This window comes from Larimichthys crocea, chromosome IV, assembly GCF_000972845.2.
Source record: "Larimichthys crocea isolate SSNF chromosome IV, L_crocea_2.0, whole genome shotgun sequence".
Lineage (NCBI taxonomy): Eukaryota > Metazoa > Chordata > Actinopteri > Sciaenidae > Larimichthys > Larimichthys crocea.
This window is the reverse complement of record NC_040014.1, coordinates 1,628,690-1,652,419: the sequence shown is the minus strand read 5'-3', so window position 1 is coordinate 1,652,419 and position 23,730 is coordinate 1,628,690. Positions and strand designations below refer to the sequence as shown.

The 23,730-nt window shown below is 41.6% G+C and overlaps 1 protein-coding gene across 5 annotated transcripts in view; it reads right to left on the bottom strand.

Annotated features, from left to right (window-relative positions):
• The window catches only part of cntfr (ciliary neurotrophic factor receptor), a 213,475-nt gene that overhangs the window by 151,135 nt on the left and 38,610 nt on the right, over positions 1–23,730 (bottom strand). For 3 of the 5 annotated variants that reach the window (XM_027278571.1, XM_027278567.1, XM_027278568.1), the window contains exon 2: positions 22,399–22,439. The gene's annotated coding sequence lies outside the window, so the exon portion shown is untranslated. Of the gene's footprint in view, positions 1–6,540; positions 6,556–17,469; positions 17,533–22,398; positions 22,440–23,730 lie in introns of those variants that run through there. The other 2 variants (XM_027278569.1, XM_027278570.1) reach the window with 2 other exon arrangements.

The window sequence follows — 23,730 nt, the reverse complement described above, 5'->3', positions numbered from 1 at the left end:
ATCATATTGCAGAAAGAAGTGCTTTAATCTGCTACAATTTTTGTTTTTTTTACCTGGCTTTAATTAGTGACCAGTATTTATTTATTTATACCGGTAGCTAGGTTTTTGTATCAAATGATGTGGAGATGTACTGCTGCTCCCTATTAGCTCCCGTCTTGCAGGTCTGCATGCTCCTCTACAAATCCAATTACTTTGTTCCCCAAAACAGAACTCCATACATATATTTTATTCTCTATCACCACGTGGCCGTAGAGCACACAAGAACTCAATTTCAATGTAGTTTCAGCATGACTGAAACAATTTAACCTCTGTGTCATGTTCACAGCTGAAAATGTGCAAGGCCTGAAACAGCTTTCCCTTGTTGATAAACACACACTTGTGTTTGGTTATGTTTTGTCATGATTTATTGCACAGTCTCGATAAACAGGCAATCTAATGACTGCAAAATATTACAAACACTGTCAGAATTGTGTAAGACCAAACTCTGAAAACACACACACATACACGCGCGCGCGCATAAAAGTAAAATGTGCACTCGCTCTTCCACACACACTTACACATACGTATATGCTTCTCAGAGATACGCACACAACCACATCGTGATCCAAAGTCAATGATGCTGTGCTGCCGGCAGCGAGCACCGGGAGACGGTAGAAAGGAGGGAAAAAAAATCAATAGCTGACACACAATGCAGCATATTCTGTATTTATCATGTGCACATATTTCTGACAGGCCACATTACCAAGGAACATTGACTAAAACATTTGTATGTGTGTTATTGGGACATCGAGTATCAGTACATCAATATAAGCCATTAACATTGCAGAGGATGACTGGGGTTACATGAGGTCACTGTCTGCTCTGTAATGGAGCAGTCATTTGAGGGTCAACCAGAGCACCGTCTGAATGAAGTTACGACTATGACTGATGATGGTCAGGTTGAAAATAATCTACTTTGACCTTAGTGTAGGTGTCAGGGTCAGTCTGCTGCCTAGGTCCAGTGCTGCTACAACGTAGGTGATTTAAGGTCGGATCAATGCTGACAGCTGCTCATGGATGGAAAGATTTACTGTTCACAGCCATGTGTTTAAGCTGAAGGTCTAATTTAACTTAACATTTATGGTGACCCACACAGTAACCTGTCTTATAGGCCTTGTTCAGACTGCTGGCCACAAAGTCTGAACTGATGGCATAACATAATGGAGATTGGCACCAGTGCAAATATTTTTCTATGTGACCCCCATCCGTCACACAACAACACAACCGCACACTGAACTCTGTGTCCTGCTGCTCTGTCTGTCACTCAAACATGAAACATGCCTCTGCATTGTGTTAATGATAAGAAATTTGTATTTAACTAAATTAAAATGCTGTCTCCTTACTTTGGTCCAAAAGGGGGAAACAGCACCACCGAAATCCCGCTTGTGGCCAAAAATATATTACATTATATCACTAGTGATATAGATGATGAATGAGTTAAGCTCGGCTATTCTTAGTCCTCATGCGGACAGGCGACCGGCAGCTTCTGGGCCCTGGTGTGATGTACTAGTTGCTGATGCTGTAATAAACTGCCTGCCCTTCTGACAAAGGTGCTTCCATGTTGGAAAGCCGCAACACCAGCGTGCGTAGTTACTGGCCCTACATGGTTACCACAGCAACTCATGTACATAGGTTGGTGGTCTGGATACACAAATCTGAATACGATTTACGTGCAGTCTGAACAAAGCCATACTGCTTTATGGGACTTCATGGCTAAGCCGGGCTATTTTTGTCATTTTCATTTTTTTATTTTTATTTTTTTAAATGGTGAGGGAGGTCTCATTTAAAGATGATTTCACTCTTAGCACACCCTGACAGCTACTACAATATGTAGATCTTTAGCATGAACTACAATCTATATTGCTACCATTAGGAAATTGAGGGTCTATTTGAATACTTGTCACATTTTGATCCAGCTCGTAGCAAACTCTGAGTTGGAGAAATTCCTTAATGTTCCTCGTCTTTGTTCCTCAAGGCTAACATAGCAAACTTACATGCTAAATCAATTTTATTCATCACAAATCACAACTTGCTTCAGAGGGCTTTATAATCTGTCCATAAGTTAAATCTGGACACATGTTTTAAAGTGGGTATCTTATCTTCCATGTTTAGCTTCAGAGTTCTTGTTGTTGGTGGAGGTGATATGACTGCCCCGTGCTCTGCCAGCAGTTTCATAACACCGTTGTTGAACTGGGATGAAATTCTAAGAACTGGGAGCACAACTGCTACAACGTAAGGACTCATTGTAGCTTTAAAAGGCGACACATAGCTCACATCTAGTCATGCTCGTACGTCATGCAACAGCAGAAAATGGAGACTGCAAAAAGGTCCTAAAAGTACTAAAAAAGGTACCTGGGGATAAATAACCGAACAGAGATGCATTTATATGAAGAACAATGTGCACAGAACCACTAAATCAAACAATGTGTATGTATGCATTCACTGTCAGTTCTGAGACGGACACATACATTTTCAGCAAAATCATATTATTTCCCAAGGCATCTGTGATGTGTGAAAGTGTGTGCGTTTCTGTGTGTGTGTGTGTGTGTCCATGAGGGCTGAGGTAAGAGGCTCCTGTGCTGTGGAGTGAGACGGAGGGCATTAGTCAGATTTGACCAACAAAGAGGCTGTGAGCACACAGCCAGGGGATTAGACCAACACCACAGACTTTCATTAGTCTACAGAGAGGAAGAGGAAAAGAAAGCAACAAAAAGGTGGAGGGAGAGAAACACAGGATTACAAAGATAGTGGGGGGACCGCCATTAGTCGAGGCTGAGGGAGAAACGTATAGATGGAGGATGAGCGGTGAGATACAGAGAAATGAAGCGAGCGAGACACTGAGAACACTCCACTACTGGATTAGTCCAACACCAGGGGCTTTCATTAAATGGCGGAGAAGGAGATGGATGGATGGAGAGAGAAAATAAGACAGTCAGAAGGAGAGGGAGTGGGAAATAAATGTTAAATAAATATGCACGCATGAGAGGAAGACGGGACACGCAGGAGTTGGAACGGAAGCAAAAGAGGAGTTAAGAGATGAGGTAAAAGGGGACAAAAAGCAGGACTGGGTTGACAAAACATGTACGTAATAAGACAACGATAAAAGAGGTGGAGAAAGGGAGAGAAAGGGGAAAAAAACGATAGAGAAGACAGAAAGAATCAGTGTGGAAAGCCAACGGCCAAAGAGAGGAGGGGAAGCAGAAAGGGAGAGAAGACAGGCAGAAAGTTGAAGGGCTTGGTGTTGGAAGGGGGGCAGTGGCGTAGAACAACAAGTAGCGGGGATTAACCCCTCCACTGCACCCCCCACTAGACACACCACACACACACAGACACACTCAGGGCCTGGGAAGAACGCTGCTGTGCCAAACTAATTAGCTACTAACTCAACTACAGCTCACACAGATGAACTGCAGCATTTAGAATGGAGACCCAGGCCAGGTCTCAGAGGTGTGTATGTGCTTCTCTCTCTGTGTGTGTCTGCTTCTGTGCAAATCCGTATCATTCTATTTTTTTTTTTTTTATGGCTGTGACTGTGTGCGGTTGTATTTGAGTTCACATGTGTGTGCTTACACTTCAATAAGACCATGACAAATTAAACGACTCCACTCTGAGCAAAACAATCTACTCTGAGCAATTGCTTTTTTGTTTCATGCTTTTTTTTTTTTTTACCTCCCCATAGTAATTCTAATTTGCATTTCCCTCTGCCCTTTATTTCAAAGATTATTGAAACACTCATTACATCCTTTTTATTACTTTCTGAGCCTAATTTTCAACAGTGGCAGCTATCTCGTAAAACACACAAGTATAATCAATTAATTGTCTGGTCAATAAAATGTTAGACAATTGTGAAAAATGCCAATCACTTTTTCTGGCAGCTCAGAAGTGAAATCTTTAAATTGCTTGTTTTGTCCCATCAATAGTTCAAAATCACAATTCAGTTTAAAACATACTAAATATTTCCTAATTTGCGCCAAATGCAATCACCAGCCTGGACCACAGACGTGTGCTACATTTACCCTCAGTGTGAGAGGGTCTGGATCGTGGGCGTACAAGACAAACATGACTTTGACACCAAAGATCAGATTCACATACTGAGTCCCTTCTGTGGTTTTAGGCACGGAAAGACCATGGTTCTGGATAACTGTTGATAATCACATTATGTTTCATGATTCTAGTCGCTGCAAAATCAAGGTTTAACCCTAACCCTAACCCTAATGATGAAGGTTTCTCTAACTTTAACCACGTGCTAGGGGTGCCTTAACGTAACCATAAAAACATAATAATTTAGCAGTGACTACAAGCAGGTAGAAATGCAGCAAATCCTGGTGGATTTTTATTAATTTGATTAATTTATCATTAAAATTGCCACCAATGAATGGACCAATGGAAGGGCTCAATGATTAATCTTTATATATGTCTGGTCAGTTTGTCATATCCAGTCTTTGCACCCCATGTTGGGCTCAAATCAATAATTTTACAATAGCAGAGTGAATACTTTTCTAGCCATTCATTCTTTGACAGCCACTTAGAAAGCTCAATCAAATCGAAACCAAGATGATTGTTTGCGATGGAGCCAAAGCTGCTAAAGTAAAAAAAAAATATGTCCAAACGAAATGACAACACTTAATCCATGGCCGTGTCCCATGGCAGGAAAACATTTAGTTTATTTACTTTTTCATTTGTTGTACTTCCCGAACATTTAACCGTCAAGTGTAGTTTTCTGTTATTGTTCTGACAGACCACATCTGCGTTTGATCTCCGCTAGGGAAGAAGAACCCTCTAAATCTCTAGGTACAAACTGTCGATATGATCTTGGCAGTGTCAATGGAGCCAAATCATTTCCTTCCTTCTTTCTCTTTGTTTCTTTCAGGCAGTAACATGGCTTAATGGCTGCTGTGGCATTTGAGTCACTGCACTCAATTAGAACTGTGTAGACACAATAGACCTGTTCCACACAAACGATCAACAGGAGATATTTTTCACTTCCACTAGAATTTGTACCAGATTTAATCCAAACTATAAATTAACTTTAAAAACATTAACTCTCACATTTCAAGAGAAACAGGGTTGAATTTGCTCCCTGCGTGTCTGTATATTTGTTTGAAGTGTTTCAAGATGTTGCATCATAGTCTGACTAACACATTTGATTACCAAAACTAGCTTATGAATTTACAACTTCAACGTGGCGGTCAAAGTGTGGGAACCACTGCGGTCCAGTCAATGTGGGGTTTATCTTCCATGAGTTTTCTCTCGCTGGGTTTGCATTGCATTAGAAGGAAGGATTATACGGTTTCAAATAAGCATGTTTTAATTTTACTCAGTGGGGAGTGACAGTCACCCACTGACAAGTCACAATATGTCAAGCTTTAAAAGGAAAGAAATGTCACTCCTTACAACCTCCTCTTGTTTGAGTTGCACTGACAGTGCATTTCCCTGAATTCTTTGGATACATTGTGAATGAAATTCCAGTTTAATAGTCGGGTGGCAAGATATGTTCCTCGTGTTGAGTGACAGTTTTTATTCCTTAAAGCAACTTTTTTTGTACAACACATGACTATTGCTCTTCTTACCATTTTTATATAAAATCTCACAGCTGCTATATGAGTTCAGTGCCTTGTTCATGAGCACCTCAGCAGGGATCTTGATTGTTTTAGGAAGATACATATTAACTGGCCGGTAGTTCTAGATCAAAGATGTTCTTGGTTTGGCATTGGCCTCATTACTATCATAGGTGTCAAGTTAAAACATTAAGATGTAGCATTAAAATAGAATGAAAGGTTTTTAATTAGACACATTCACATTCATACATACATGCATATGCATGTACACGTGGCTATGATATGAAAACTCCTATTATTGACAACACACTCAGAAACTCACAATTTGTTCAACTTTAATGCAAAGCTGCTAGTGCGTAGCAATAAAATATTTGTTGCATTGCTTCATTGTGGCAGTACAACACTGACCCTGGAGTTCAGTGTTGTCATTTACTTAATGTCAGGCTGCAGAATCCATTAAAACTAACAGTGTTTTTGACAAATGTCACAAAGTACAAAACCAGCTTTAGATTGTTGGTTGCTGATTGACTCACAGAAAATATGAGACAAAGAAGCTACAGCTTCCAAATCTGATGCTTGAAAAAGAAATGTTTTGGGGTTATGTGATGAAGAGTATCTACTGTCTGCAAACAAAGAGACACCAATAACAATTTAAAAAAACAACAACATAATTGTAGTTGATTTAATTATCGTCATGTATGCCCCATGAAGTCAGTCCTGACATTTGATCCATTCTGTAAGTTGATTGACCTTGACAAAGTCATCTGATCAGCGTAAAACTCATCCTGACAATCATCCAGGCATGCATGCTTTGCTAGTATGATGCCGCACTGAGCTAATAGCCCTACAGTATCTGTGCCAAGCACAGATGTTGCCTTTTGTGTTGTGCTATCAAAGAAAATTACCGCCATTTGTCATTGTTTATTTTGTTTCTAATTACCTTTTTTATGTAACTGGTAGGTTCAGGAATCTTCACCTTGCAAAGGAAAGCAAAGCAAAGGTTATCATATGTTTCTTGAACAAATTAAGAAGTATAATAACGTTTGTTCAACAGTTCAAAATATTCTGTTTCAAAGTTTTGAGATATAGCAGCCCCTCATTTAAGCAGACTGATATAATCTGTCTTTTATTTAGATTGCAGCATAATAAAAAAGAACAAATATTACACTGAATTCAAAGACAATTTCCAGACAATCAGCAAATACCATGATAATGAAACTAATTAGTTGGTGATTGTTTTCAGTTTGCTCAAAGCATCAAGCAGTGAAAAGGTGATTTTAATTATAACCTTGTTTTGTTTTTCATCTGTCATTGTTTGGAATAGTTTTTTTTTGCAGCAGCACACCTTTCATCTTCTGTGCATGTTCTGCCAGGGTACTGCAGCACTACACTACTGTTCGGCTGATGCTTTGAATGCACGACCAGATGTTGTCTTTGTCATAATGTGTTTTTAATCACCATTCCTGAAGTCAGATGCCAGCAGGCAGCCTCCAATCCGATTTGCATCACTTGTTTCCCCTCATCTCTCCTTAACAGCTGAGAGGGCTGCGGGCATCAATCACTCTTAACTAGCCACGCTGTCAAACATTTCCTACACCAACTTCTGGGACCCCACAGCTTATGTGCAACAGGGCCAAGCGGGACTTTACATTTCCAGGATATGATTCATGTTTTATACACAAATCATTGCTATTCCTCAAACTATCAAGGGAGACCACACAATGGACATTTGCTCACAATGTGATTTCTGTACATCTGCCAGGATCTTCATTCAACAAGCTTTTGTTTTGAAATATTCAACAAATACATGCCAAAGACATGAAGTTTACTTGGTCAGTTTCCTACCTTAAAATAGTTTGGAAGCCAATGGCTGCCACATTCATTATGAATAAGCACTATGGAATATGTTGGAAAATGGTAAGCTTCAATGTTACGCATGCATCGTCATTGATAAATTGTAAATACTGTGATGAATATGCATAAACAGTAATACATAGCATCTGTTCACACTGACACTTTTATTTTCTTCTTTCTTTTCAGGTAGGGTTATATATCACCGGACTGGCCTTGATCTGTGTGTGCCTTTGAGTGCTTTTGTGTGCTTGATATTGCATTTTGTTGTCTAAGAGTCTATCATAGGTCAACACCTGTATATTTTTCTGTCTTTGCTTTCATCTTTCAAACATGGCTTTGGCACTTCAAAGAGGTGCTATGGCGCTTCAGTCACATGGAGCCTGCTCCATCAGACTGCTGAAGGAGTGCTGGGTCGCAGGAGAAATACAATCGCACGTCGACGTGATCCCTTCAACAAACATACAGCTCTACCAGAAGTGTAGAGAAGGAAAACAGCCGTACACAGATGTAGATACACTAGATACTTTAGGGCCCTGCTGCACTGTATCTACTGTAGGCTACAAAGTTTAAAGCACATTATATTCTGTAGCTTTTGTATTTCCATGTCATACTTTAATTGGAAGTATTAACATAATGAGCCACTGGGTGTTGCCCTCGACAGGATATAGTCTAATAAAAAAAACAGATGTTGTAAATTGTTGAACATATGGGGGAAAAAACCCTGATAATTTAGACCACTGAAAAATAATAACCTACCCTAAAATCAACATGCCTCACACGTATGATATTAAATAAAAAATGGCAAGTGCCTCTTCCCTCGCCTCCTACTCGAGTTCACATCCTTGACACTGATTCAGTAAATTTTGCATTGTGGTCGTAAATCGTTGAATGCAGTCTTTCGAGATTCTTTTTACGTCACATCAATAACACAGACTGAAAAGATGTCAGCTAAACCAAACCTGCTTGTTTTGGGTGTCGCTTTCACGACCCCCCCCCAGCATTTGTTAGATTAACAAACAGGATGATATGTGCAACTACATCTGCCAAAGGTCTTTACTTTAAAACTTTCTGAAAGTTGAGGTAAAAACTACGGTAAGAGTGTTTTTTTTTTCTTCGGTCAAAAGGATTTACTTAACTCTGATGAGACGGAATCGTTGTTTTCTGCATGAATCACTCCTTTCATCTTGCAATATTTCTATTTTCTGCATTTCTAACAGAGCTGTGTGGGTTGATTGATTATAATAACTCTATTACAGGGATAATAAGCAGCCAATTAGATAATAAGGGCTACAAGGAACTCCAAATACAGTAGCTGCCTTTCACTTTCATCACCAGCTCCTCTCCTCTCATGTTTCTTCTTCTTCCCTTCTGTCTTCAGTTTCTCTTCTCCTTGTTGCCCCTCTAATTTTGCACCCTCCTCTTCCTGCCGTCCCCTTGCCGCCGCCCCCCCTCCTCATCTCTTCACTGGCCTCTTCAAAGCTAAGAGGCTGCCGGCACGACTTCAGTAGGAGAACCGCACCGCGATCAGACATGTCAGCACCTCCATCACACAGACACACACGCACACAAACACGTACGTGTCAGCACTTCAAGTGCACACAAACACACATGCACGTGTCAGCACCTTCGACACACGCACACACACACACACAAACACAAACAGGTCCACATGTCATTAGGGAGGTCCACATGGCTCATATAAAAGTCCGTCCAGCAGGAAGGGAGTGGGGCACAGAGGAAGGAGAGAGGTGGAGGGAGGGGAGATAGAAGAAAGTGTCAGTGCTGAGAGGGAAGGGAGGGGCGGGGGTGAAGGAGAGAGGTGAACGGGGAATTGGAGAAGCAGCGAGGGAGGGAGAGAGAGGAGGAGAAGGAGTGAGTGCAAGGATGAGGAGGGATGTACAAAGGAGGAGAGTTCTGAGGATTACCAGTCACCAGAGGATTGCTTCAGCCATCACTGAAGGTGCACTGTGTGTGAGTGAGTGTGTGTGTTCACTAAATCACTTCCTCCTGTTCAGCTCTGCGCCTGTTTTTACTGGCACAGTTCCAACACCTTTCAACATACAAACTACCTGTCACTGCTCTCGGTCGTGGTTTCCTTCCTCCTTTCCTTCCTTACGACTCTCGTACATTTTCTGCCATCCTTCGGTCTACCTGTCATCCCTTCATATTTTTTTTTTCCCCCTTTCTCTCCACTCCTCCTCACTACCACATCCTACTTATTTTCTTTTAACCTCTTTCCCACCTTCCTTTAATCTATTCAGCTCTTTTCCCTTGCTCCTGGGTTAGCCTTTTTCATCCTTCCTATAATCTATTTTTGTTTCCTCTTTCCCCCACATCTTCCACTTTTAGCATTTCTGTTTACAACTAAATTTCTGCTCCCAAAGTAGCAGGAATTGTGGGAGTTGGAGAGAATGGCAAGGGAAAAAATATAAGTCATTTGAGAGGGGACGCTGAAGTGAAGTAAAAAAGAAAGAAAAAAAAAAGAGGAAAGAGGATGGATGATTTTTGGCAGATAGCGATAATAAAGAGAGACCAGAAACACAGACAGGAGAATGGGAGCAAGTATGGTTACCAGATACAAGCATGTAGAGAGAGGGGGGAGAGAGAGAGGGAGAGGGAAGTAGCAACAATGGTCTAGAGAGAGAAAGTGATAATGTAGGGAAAGTGCGGGTGGTACTATATGTAGGAGAGCAGGGTGCAGATAACACAAGAGAGCAGAGAAATTGAGGGGTTGAGATAGGAACAAAAAAGGCAGAGACAGTGTGGGATAGCAGCAAAGAGAGGCTGAGAAGGAGAGGAGTCTATACTCGGATCAATGGATGGCCTGTCCTCTGCTGTGTCTGCATTTCCTCTGACTCACACAATAAGGCCCTCTCACTACACCGAGGAGAGAGTGTGTGTGTATGTGTGCGCGTTTGTGCATGTGTGTAAAGGAGAGAGTGTCATTCAGAGGGAAAATGACTGCCCTTGCACTCTGGTGTTTCTTTAATATTAGAGGTCAACGGTCGGTCTTCCGATGGAAATTTCAGACTGCAGTCCCTTGCTGGGCCCCATGGAAGTGCTTCTGATCTGTACAGTGAGGCCTTTATCTCTGTCAGTGTGAACGTCCATGGGTTTTTATCTGTCGAATGTGAGTGTGGAAGTGTCTGCCTGTGTGTTAGCCCTGTATTACAGACTACAGCCAGGACTTCTTTGCCTCTAGCTCCCGCGGGACGCCGAATAGGAAGAAGCGAGTATAGGGATAACAGAATTGATCAATCTGTCAGTTATATTTCTGATCATATCAATGAATCATTTAGCTCCGACCAACAGTCCAAAATGCTAATTTGTCAGATATTGAATCAACAATTGTGCTAATTAGCTTCAATATGGGTGGATGACAGATGCCCAAATGGAGATTTAGGCTCCTAATTTTTCAGAGACGGGCTGTAAGCACGATGGAAATAGCTGAATATATTATTACTGGGGAGAACACAACATCAGCAGGTAGAATTTGTGTGGGCTTCAGTAATGACACATCAGCTCGTCCAAATTAAAGGTCCACTGTGTCGGCTTTAGGGGCTGTATTTACAGAAGACAGGAAATAGATATTCATAACTATGTTTCACCTGAAAATAATAAGAATAGGCCTTTAATATATATACAGACATCATGTGTCCTCTTCCACGGGGTACACTGAACCACCTTACTTGTAAAGTAGCCTAGAATGGACAAACAAAACACCGGCTCTACATAGAGGTCTTGCATGTATCTCCACCACAATAGTTTCTCCTTCATCCTTGGAAGAAGCACATACACCGCTAGATGCCACTACTAGAACGCTGGTTCTTTAACTGGTGACCAAGTGTGAGTGAGTCATTACTTCAAAATAATTATGAATCCAATTAACAATCATACAATGATGGAGTAAATTGAGATCTGCCGACCTGTTCCAACGATAATGGGATACAATCATAACTTTTTAGGTAGTTGGTCCATTATTTCTTGCAAGAGTTAATTACAACAATAATTACAACTATACTGTTGAAATAATCACTTGAAGATTAATCAACAACACTTGATAATCGATTATTCTGACAATCAAAATGCCTAATATTCTCTTGCTCTTGCTGATTGTAAGTCACTGGGTTTTTGCCTGTTGAGTCTCTCTCTCAGATTTCTACAATAGTGAAGAAGCACAATTTCCCAGACCCCATCGATCATGAAAACGATTGTTAGTGTCCGCACTATCATCATAATTGAGAGAAAAAAGCACATGTACAGAGCAGTGCAAGATGTATTTCTGCACTCAAAGTCATTACAAAGTTTTCTGGGTTATATTACAAAAATACAGGTATGTTGTTATGTCAGCAAAACGGTTATAATAACCGGATATAATTCTTGCAATATCACCTGAATATTGTATAATATCAAATTTCCGAAATTAATTTCCCTGCTGCAAATCAATTTTGTCACAATGTAACGCTGGATATCTCATAACATGGAGCGTAAATTGAAATTTACTGCTCTGCCACTGTTTAACCTCAGCCAGGCCTTTTAGTGATTGTGCACGGTTTCAGTTTATTTTTGGAGACAAGTGATTTTCCCAGAGACAGACAGCAGACAGCTCACAGGTTGCGAGGGCACAATCACACAAGGCCACGGTGGTGCTTTACACTCGTACGAGGGTATCAGTTCGCAATGGTGTGTGTGTGTGAGAGAGAGAGAGAAAGAGAGATGGGGCGAGACAGTGGGTGACGAGGCGTGTGCATGTGTGTCCTCCAGCAGCCATGATGCATTAGTGTAACCTGATCCCTCTCCTCCCCTGCGAGCCCTAACCTTGAGACGGACAGAGAGAGATGCAGGTTGCAAAGACATATTCCGTTAAAAATGATGCTGTTGGTCTTCATCACTGAATGGGTCTAATAAAAAATAACCTAACCTGTAAAAGTGATATCAGTAGGTAGACGTTAATCTGTTGCAGTACAGTGTGATGACAGTGCACATAAGTACAATGTTTTGGTTTGGGACTGTATTTCAGAACTCAGAAATAAAAACCATTAACTTGTTGATTATCTCATTTCATTCTTGTGTTCATCATTTGTTCCTGATTATTTTTTATATAGGGTTGGACATTGCCAATATGATACCCAAGTTCCAGTGCAGACACAATGGTACTGTAATTGATAGCTTACTTTAAGATATATCAATATGTTTTTTTCATTCTTTTTGTCATTTAACAAAAAAGTCCAAAAAGTCTTAAAAACACGAGTAGCTGAACAAGAACCTAGTCTAAAACTGGCAAACCTTTTATTTGATTCTGATTAGGAACTATCTGATTTACTGATCTATTGAAACCTGCTGATTAGTATCAGAAAATTATTTAGTGAAAATCTGCATTAAAGTGCAAAAATCCTTTCTTCCTGTCATGCTTTAAACCAGTTCAGTGCTGAAGAGACGTTTCATTACAGTCTTCTGCTTCTTTGTGAAAAACTGTGTTATGCCTCAGAGTCATTTCTTTCATTAAAGAACCTGGGTCATTATTGGCCCAAGTATAACGAAACTCACAATTGAAATTCTTCATCTCGAATACATTTAATAATAATGGGGTATTATTCCCCATCTTATTTCCCTACATTAAATAATACTATTCCCAGAGCCCATTAAGAAACTTAATCATCGGGGGCTGAAACATACTGCGGAGAGATAATTACAGTTGATGATATTCACAGATAAGTCACAGATGATAAGATGATTTTTTTTCTTTTCTTTTTTTCCTTTAGTTTTTACTTTCTGCTCTTACTTCTGCAGCTATCAGGCTCACAACCCGCTGCTATCCGTCTTGGTTAAGGATTTGAAAGTACTAGGAAGCCAGCAAATGAAAAAATAAAAAACGAAGTGTCACAAGAAGAAAAAGAAGATAAAAAGAGGTGAAAGGGGAATAAAAAAAAAAGACAAAAGTTATAAAAATAGACATGCGGGAGACAGAACAGTAAATCATTTACAGACATAAGGTCATCAGAGTTTAAATATTCATTATGGATGTCAAGTTGAAGCTTTTAGATCTAGTGGGATATGTTTCGTTTCACTCCTTATTTGATGTTTATGTCCGCTGAATTATGCATCAAAACGAATGCTATGAATACTCTTCGTTTTGTTGTTGTTGTCTCTATAAGGAGGAGGTCTTGTGTGGCACCTATACTGACAGAGATCAAGGTTCCAAGGTTCAGTGTGTAACATTTAGGGCACTCTATTTACAGAATATGAAATATAATATGGATTCTATATTTCCATTGTTGTATAATCACTTTAAAATAAGCATCATTGTGTTTTTGTTAGCTTAGAATGAGTCTTTTATAGTTACAGACACCGCAGGCTTTCTTCAAAAGAGGCAGCGATGCTGAACCACGATGTTTCGACATCACCGTAGTTTACTAAGAAGAAGATGTTGAGCCGGGGGGTTACAATCTGCAACTACACCCCTAGTCACCCAGAGATAAAAGAGCATGCCACTTAAGCCAGCATGGGGCAAACATCAGCTGATCCACTATATTCTCACTGCATTAGATACGACAGAGACAGGCGGTACAAACATGACACGTTGACATTTACATCTAAGGCATTTAACCAGCACAATGCACAGCGCTTGGCTGTATGACACTTTAACAGGACACCTGACATTTTTGCAGACACTCTGTCCATATCAGGGATCAAATGTGTGATGTTTCAGTTATAGGATGATTCCGCTCTTATATTAAACACTCACATTTATAAAGAGCTCATCCACGGAGCTCAGCAAGCAGAGCTTTTTTGTCCCGCTCGAAGACACTTCAACATGATTCAGAGATTACACCAGCTGTATTGTGATGTTTTAGAAAGGAAAGGTTAAGTTTCTCAAAATGTGAAAATACCACGCTGTCAGGAGTGAAATTGTTAGGCTGTATGGTTAATTTTAGAAAAGAAAAATAATTGGTTGAAGTTAGGCTGAAATCAAGGATTAACATTGGGTAATTGTTGTCAGGTTTATGTCAAGCCGGAGTTCTGAACTCGTTAATTGCTTGCTTTGCTTACTACTTTTTGTGCTCCAACATATCTGACATGACAAGTGGTGAATAATGCAATGCAGATACTTTTGAGCTTTGAATCATAATTTAACATCTACATATTTTGTCTTGAATTATTTTGATGTTACAAGTGGTGTATGACTTTGCATGATATTGTGTAGGATCTTTGACATTTTGGGGGTTCTTTGTTTAACATCATAATGTAAAGTGCACCTTCTACAGTATGTAGCTACATTTTCACCTGTAACAACTGCTACCGTCTCCAGCCCTCCCTGTAGCCCTGCACTTGCCCTTTTCTTCACCCTCATTTTCTAGTTTTTCCATCTGCATTATTCTTTTCCTATGTTCTTTCTGTCCCTCGTATCAGTTCATTTATCACCGACCACATCTACTCTCCCTTCCCATCCCGGTCCCCATCTGTCTCTCTCTTTCCTGTTATTTTTCTACTGTCCATCCATCTCTCCCCCCTCGTTTCCTCCATCTCTTCCTTCTTCCCTTCCTCCTGACTTGTTTTTCTCTTTGTCTCTCTCTCTATTACTTTCTCCCTCTCCACTCTCTGCTGGGTGTCCTGTTCCCTCTCTCTCTGGGAGTAGCAGACCTCCTGACGGCTTAGTATTGATCCTCGCCTCTCCCTCTCTTGCTATCTCTCTCCCTCTCTCTCTCTCCCTCTTTCTGTCTTACACACACACACACACACACACATGCATACACATATGCATTAGGGTGACAAGATAAAAGGGTTTGTATGCCCCAAGGCAAAGCCAGCTAAACATGAGACCAAAGGCTCTCAGCCTCTAGTATATGTATCAAAAACAGAAACACTTAACAAACCCAAGGCTGTGAACACATTCCCATATCTCTGACAGGAACTGTCTGAAAATTACCATTAGATTTATTTACAACAAGCTTATTTTTATCTCCAAGTCAAGCTCTGCGTGAAATAACATGAATCTTGTAGAATCGCTGTGGTCGAAACATTCTTCAGCTGTTGCCTCTAAAAACCTCAAGGCAACCAACCTGCTCTAGTCTCTGTGAAGGAAAATTTCCGGATAATAATGCTATTTATAATATTCCTCCTGGAGGGGAGGGGGACTGTGACTGGAAGAAGTTCCTTGTTTTTCTGTAAAAGACTGTTCAAGCAAAGGAATCTTGGCTAGTGTGTTTAAGGGGCAGTCTGTAACACATATGTAAATAAACTGAAAATAAGGGAAGGGGAAAGTTGAGACTCGGGTCTCTATTTGATCAGCTGCCTTCATCCCCATTGTCTCTTACTTGTTTAGTTTAGTTCTGAGGGGCTTAAGTTACAAAAAGACGCACAACTCTTACGGTGTCGTTAGAATCAAATTAAGTGGAGAAACACAGTATCATTGATGTGTAGCATGGGGCACAATGAAAAGCCGATCGGTCATTCGGTTGCAGACCGCACAAGTTTCAGAGGTGTAGATAAATTAATGTGTGTCATCTACAGCCAAAGAATTTAGACACCTGCACCACCTGCAGGCAGTAGTACAACAACAACAACAAAATGTAAATTAAAAACTGTGTTTCCCTGTTGTGAAGTCTGGGTCTTCTAGCAATGTTTAAAGAAATGAATTGTCACCACAATGCCTCCATCTCAGAGTGCCTTGGTAGCCGTTACTGTGCATGCCATTTAACTGCTGAGCTCCAGTTCAGTTCCAGCCAGGGACCTTTGTTGCATGTCACACCCCTCCTCTCCCCCCACATTTCCTGTCTGCCTCTTAGCTATCAAACTGTCTAATAACGGCAGAAATCCTCTAAAAAAATAATATTTTTAAAACAAGGCCCCGGGCTCAGTGTAACATGCTGACATTCTGAGTTTTATTCACTTGATTTTCGCTCCATCCAGACAATGTCAGGCACGTAAACATAAATCTTTTGCCTTTTACATCCGCAGTCTTTAATATAAAGCATCACAGACCTGTTGGGCTGTATTCAGTGTATTTCTGGCAGTTAAAGGCGCTGAGAAAAAGATGCATTGAGCAGAATTTTAAAAAAGGAAACATTGATATGAAAATACACAATATATAAATTCTGTGCATGTTACAACGCAAACGCCTCTTAAAATCTGTTTGTCTCTTTTTCCAGCTGCCATGCTCAGAGCATGATGCACCTTTCAGCAGAGTAACTGCATACGTTTCAGATGGGAATACAACCCCTAACCATGGTGATGTTAGTGCCATGCCCTATCCTTTGCTCCCCAAAGCTAACAAGAGGTTGTCAGGAATCGATACCTGGCATGAAAAACGATGTGACTTTCAGCTGCCGTGGCCACATCAATCACGCTATTACCATTAGCTCATCTCTCGACACCAACTTGGACTTCTCTCCTGCCCCTCCTAAACTCTCTCCACTTCTATGTCACTGTTTTCCCTCTCCTCCACCACTTCTCTCCCTCTCTCTCTCACTCTCTCTCTCTCTTTCTCTCTCTCTCTCTCTCTCTCTCTCCCTCCCTGCCAGCTCAGCGGATGCCCCTTGTCACAGCTCCTATTTCAGCCTTCTGAAGTTTCCTAATTGATCGCAATTAGAGCCACAGAGGGATGGGAGGGAGGGCTGCGGGAGGGGGCAGACAAACGGAGATGGGGAGAAAAAGTGTGTATGCATGTGTGTGTGTGTGTGTGTCTCTCTGTCTCTCTGTCATACACACACACACACACACACACACACACAGAGAAAGATTAAAATCAATGAGCCTGTTTTGAGAGTGGTTATATTAGCAACTGGACTACATTTGACCACAGACTGCTGGGGTAATAACACAAGAGACGGGGGAGGAGGGGTGGAGGAGTGACAGAGAGACAGACAATGAGAGACACAGAGAGACGGTGAGTCACAGGAAGATGGAAAAAACTAAACAGACTACTGATGGGAGAGAGTTGAGTGAATGAAAGACATTAAAAGAGGAAGTGGGAAACAGACACAAGATGAATGGGGGGGGGAAGAAAATTTAAACTCACCCAATTTATTGAGAGAGACAGTGCGTAAGAAATGTCTTGTTTATATGATGCACACCGTTAAACCTGAACAGAAGGAGAACCGGAAAAATTACAGATTGTGAAGTTAGGGTGAGTTGCACCCAAGTCAGAGTGGTGGGTGAGAACAGGTTTTGTTTTTCGCCTCTCTACAGGCACAGTGGTAGCAAATCTGGCAACCCAGTGTGGCAACAGGACTTCAGGATGCTGTTTACAGTCACAGAAACCAGTTATGTATGCAACGCCCCCAAGATACAGATATGAGATTGAAAAAAGAAAGCTTTAAAGCATACCTCATTAGCATATGAATACGGCTGGAGTTTAACTAGCTACCTAACATTAACAGTGCAGCTGTATTACTGACCGATACTTAGTGCTCTAAAACCGCCCAACTTGGCATGATGCTGAGCAATTATGAAAAACTCTGAATAAAAGACATTAACAAGGTTGAAGGACACACAGGGAGATAATAGAGATGGTGATAAAAAATCAAAAGAAGCAGAGTGATTTCTCTAAAAAATGTAGCAGCCAGGAGTGAGAGTGAAGGATTTGTAATAGAGAGATAGAGAGGCAGAATGACAAAGAGGAAGAATAACAATGGTGCCAAAGCCTCTTCCATCCTCCTTGCAAACGTCCCTGATCCCCCTTTTTCTCTCATTTAAATTCCTCTCCATTGTCATTGCAATCCAGTCCTAACCCCCCACCGCCTGGCAAACACACACACACACACACACACACACACACACTTGTGGACATTAGGGCGCACATGCATTGACCTCCAGCAGGAACTAGGGCCATTCCAGGGCGCTTGCGCTCATCTTCTCTAATCCCTATCAACGGGCACACACATGCACATTGGCACACGCTCACAATGTTTGCTGGAAAGATAGGCTCAAGTTTCCCGAGACTGCTGATGTCAATGTGACCCTAACCATGCGAACATGGGTGTGGAATAGCAAGCAGCTTGTCACCGAGAATCCAGTGCCCTGTCAGCTACACAAGGCCAGGCAGGATAGCGCGGCGCTCACTTGTGCCTTGTCAACATGTATAGTCGATATCGCTAGCCTTAATTCTATTCCCTGTCGTAACATTCCCTGGTCAACTGTGCTTAAGACCACAGTACACTGGTTTGTCAGCAATTGTGTCTTGCAGAGCAGACATACTGCACTCAGTAACATTTGTCTGGAATGTCTTCAGAGCTGTCTAACAACAGCAACAGGGCTAGAAATGGACATCTTGCCAGCACGGTCAGGACACAGCCAGGCTAATACAATTCCCTGACTTATTCCCTGTCAGCAATTCTAGTCCGCAGAGATGGCAACTGGTGCTGATCTTAATACCGCCTTGTCATTGTGCACTTGCTACATCTGGACTGTCAACAAAGCCTGGAATCATGCAAGGCAGGGAAAAATCATGGCTTATCTGCACCACCAGGGCAACGCTGGTGTTGGATTACTCCTCGTCTTATCGCTCCAGTGTCAACAATGCTAAATCAGAGATGCTGACCATGTTTTATACTGTTGTCTTGGGCTACTACGGGGAAAAGACGTCCATTTTGCGAGCTGTATCTGACATTATCACACCAAAATTCTCATTATGAGGTCATTTTCTTAAAAATACTTGCAGTACGCTAGACTAGACTACCTGCTTTAACTCAAAACAGCAGAAATCTCAGTGTTTCCAAATAAATCAAGAGCTGCTGAGGGAAATATGGAATAATATTAGATATTACAAAAAGGAACAAAAAAACATGTACTAATGTTTGACATAATGAATGACCATGGAAGAGCTCTCAGGTAATCATGAATCCATTAGAGCAGGACGAGCACTTAGATAGCACGCACACAAATACACACTTGTCGGGGGGCTAGAATCAGTGACGCAAACATGCACACACATACGGAGAACTTTAAAAAAACAGTTCATCATAACAGTAAAAACTAAAAGTCAATTTCAAAGTCAATTTGCAGCAAACAGCATTTGCAAAATAAATCAGGCACTGGCGCAGGGTACATTGTGAACAAATCAATGTCAATCTGACCTAAAATAAAAGTGTGTGTCTGTACTGTGGGAGACAGAGAGTGAAAGAGTGAGGACGGCCGACTGCGTGTGTGTGTGTGTGTGTGTGTAAAGAAGATTCTGGCGACAAGGCGACCCTGAGGGATCAAAACACACAGTGTCACATTACTGACGACCCCACACACAGACACACTCACAGGCAGGAGATTCATGCGCTTGTACGAGTGTAGATCACACCGTGGCGTCTACAAAGCGGTTTGCCGACATGCATGCCAACAGCACCAACTGCAAGAGTCGGAGAAAGCTGAAAGAGAGGTTGTCATCTTCACGGACCCTCTCTCATGTACACCACTTCACAGAGGCTTCTTTGAATGCACCATGAATACGTACAAGTTTAACTCTGCATATGTGGACAAGTCATTTCAGTCACCCTGACCGCTAGCATCTGATAACGGCCAAATCCCACCAAGTCCGCGGCACGTTGCGCGAGTGTCGTCTCATCGCGAGTAATACACGGCCATTCTTGTCAATGTATCAAACCCCACCGGCTCCGCTGTGGTCTGTTTCAGACGCATCCCAGAAGCGTCTCTACGCTCAGCTACGTGTGAATTACGCGTCTGTTCTATATTTGAGGCTTGATGCGAACAGCACGCGTCAATCTATACAGAGCACCTCGAGCGGGCGGAAACCAGGCACAGAAAAAGCAATGTGTAGCAGTGTAAGGGTATCGTGGGCAGATGAGGTGACAGTTCAGAGCCCTAAAACCACTTAACATTACAGCCAAGTTAAAAGTATCAATCTAAATGCATTCAGTGGAGAAAATGTCAAGACACCCAGCTCTTTTATGCAGACTTCTTTGGCAGTTTGTTGTCTCTCCGCCACTTTAGAAACCTTCACACAGAAACTGAAAAGAAAGTCAGGTTTAAGGTCGCATGCCAATTATGTTATCTAGCAAGAGAGCTAATGCAACCGAGAGTAATGCTCAGATAAAAAGCAAGCACATGAAAGAAAATCATCTATGAAATATCGTCATATCTACCAAAAAAAGAAAAAAAAAAGGGCAAACTTGCCAACAGCAGAATTTACAATATCACATAATGAACAATGCGAGAAGATTTACAGGTCAACCTTCTTTGATGCCCTCAAAACCAACACAACCTTCAGTTGCAATCCAGTTATATAATTAAAAGTCGTCCTTTTTCATAACAGATGATGAGATATGTATCATAACTGAAGAAATCTGACTTTGGAAATGATTTATCTCCAATCCCATTAACATTTGTACCTGAAACTGACAGACAGACCCTCTTGTCTCCTGAGTCTCCCCTCTGTCCAATTCAGTTAATGTGTCTTGTGTGTCTGAATCTCAGTTCTTTGTTTATCGTGATTATGCAACATGACATATGCCTTTTGCTGCAAGCCAAGACGTCCCGATGGGGAGAATAAATTCTCAAACTTGAACTCAATTACAGTTACGGCGAAAACAGGATCCCGGTGTAATTAAAGTGCATTATACCTGGTTGTCAGCAGTAGCCTGAAGCTTCTGCAGGATTGTGTCCTTGGTTCATATCCCCAGACTGGCGCTGGGGGAAAATTGCCCCCTCCTCTCATCGACTGTAGTCAAGCCGCCCTTAAGCAAGGCCCTTAACCTCCCCAATTTCTCTGGAGCAGCTGCTGAGTGAGCAGCAATTTACATTTGCTAATTCTGTATGCAAATTTATCATCTGTCATTCATGTACAAAATAAATCTGTCAAGACTGAATGCAGACTTTTCTTTTTAGATTTTAATGAGTGGCATTAAAATTTAGCTCCGGGTCTCAGTGAGTTAATAAAAGTGTGTACACATACTATTAGTGTTCAAAGCATTGCTGCAGGCATGGACTTCCCTGTATGTAACCTTATAGTCCTGAGCTGTCAGTATGAATGCATGGCAGTGGCCTGCATGGAATCTGGATATCTGTCTACGTGTGTGTCCACTCCATCTGCGTATTTCCTGTACAAATCTGTGTGTACTTGAGTGTCTGCGGGTGCCGGTGTGCCGGTGTGCACCGTCTGCATGCCAATATTTCCTACGTTGCTGTATCTGACCGTCGACATGTGTGTATTTGTCACAGGCATTTCTGGACAGAGGAACTCTATCCGCCTCCACGGAGTCCTTTCAACGCCCGCCATCGCGTGCACACACGCACACACACACACACACACACGTCACACGTCTGACTGCTGACACATGCATGTCACCACAGCAACCAGATACAGCCAAAGGCATACTGACAGAGAAGCAGCGACCACCATACTGGCAGGCCAGAGGTTCTCAACATGGGGTTTAGGGCAGCTGCTGGGAACGCTTGTTGAATCATAAAATGTGAATTTTCAAACGATATTCCTGAAACGCAACGACTAAAATGAAGTTCACTGGGAATCTTCGCACTGATTCAAGAGACTGGAGCTAAACTCTTACATACAGTCTGCCTTGTTTTCACATATGCTAAACAGGTTTCACAGTATTTCTGTGGCTTTTCACACATGTGGCTCCTATTGTTGATTTGATCTCATACAGAGCGTTCAGTACTCATCTTCAAAGCGGTGTGGGGGCAAATTTCACGTGATGGTAAAACAAATGTACAAGATGATGCAGATCCACTTGCTTTTATGGTTGAACAGGAAGAAATACAGAGGGGAACGGCATTTTTGTCTATTTACAGGGAAAATGAAATGAGTTTCACGAACCCCTGGCCTGTGAAACTTACTCAGCACAAATAATAAAGGCAGCGTGTAAAGTCTAAACTCAACTAGATAGAAACTGAAAAGCAGAAAAAAAACGAGTAAGCTGCAGCCTGTGAGAACTGGAGCGAAAACATCTACCAACTGTACATCCACGGAAAAGGAACTTACCTCGGACAGGGCGAAACGTCAGCGCGATCCTCCTCTTCACCCTGTCGAAGACAACCAAAGTTTATCAATACATCCACAGAACATGTGCAGCCACCGTCAGGAATTGTGTTTAGAACATAACAATCTGATCTGCAGGGGAATGAGGTTCGCCAAAGCCAGTGCTGCTATGCTTTTTAGACATATGGCAAAACGGTCACGCAAAGAAAGTTCATCCATGCGAACCTCGAGGCTAGCATCTGTCACGTCCTCTCCATCTTTTCAATATAGTGTAAAAAAAAAAAATCATTCAGTGATAAACTATATTTGGGAAAGAGATTTGAATTTGTGTTGCTGAAACGGATAATATCCTGCTAAGAACCAAAGAAAGCCCTCAAGGGATTGTAAAATTGAATAAATCTTGTCTCACAGATTCTGTTGGCCTCTAAGCATGTACAGTCTTATGGAAATGGAAATATACTGTAAAGAGATTTTCTACAAATTAGGGTTATTGCATTTAAAGAGACACTATTATGTTTGAAATATCACAAGACTTAAGTTCTCCAAGCTATCCATCCTCCCAGCTTCAGTCATTTACCTCCCTCTCTCTATCCCCCCCTTTTTTTTGATTCTGTAATGGTTTGTATTTAATCAAGCATACAAACAGAATGTGAAAAATCTAAATCTAATCATATGCACCCCATAGGCACGGTCTACTGCAGTCTTATGTAGTCTGTGCATTAGTTTCTCCCCTTCCTCCATCACTCCTTCTTTCCATCTGGTTTCCATTCTCTCCACCTGCCCATCAGTCTGCAGCCAGGGACAGGTGAGCCTATTACACGCTTCTCACGCTGTCTACTGCACACACACACACACACAAAACCACACTTGCTCTACTTCATGGTAACTTAGCGTGCCACGCACATCAGCCAAATCTGCTGTGCTGTAAAACGGCTGTTACCACAGCCACGTCACGCTCCTGATGAAGTGGTCTAGTAGTGTCGAATAAAAAAGCTGCGAAAAACTCTAATACTAGACAAGAGAAGAGAACTGAACAGATATGATGGAACAAAACACGTTGGACCTTAAAACTGGACTTTTGAACTTTGAAAGCAAGGAATGAAATTGAATTTTTAAAACGGTTCACTGTAATTCAGCCTTGATACTAAAGCAGACTTCAAATAAAATCAGAGAGAATCACATTTTCACTCTTAGTGATGAGTTAATGACTTAAATTGCACCGGGAGAAGTGTACACAGGGGTTTCACTTCATCACAGCTCCACTACTCCGACTGTAAGGAAGCTATTAAAGCTGTGAGTCAATGTGCAGTCAAACAGAACCACAGCAAATATATT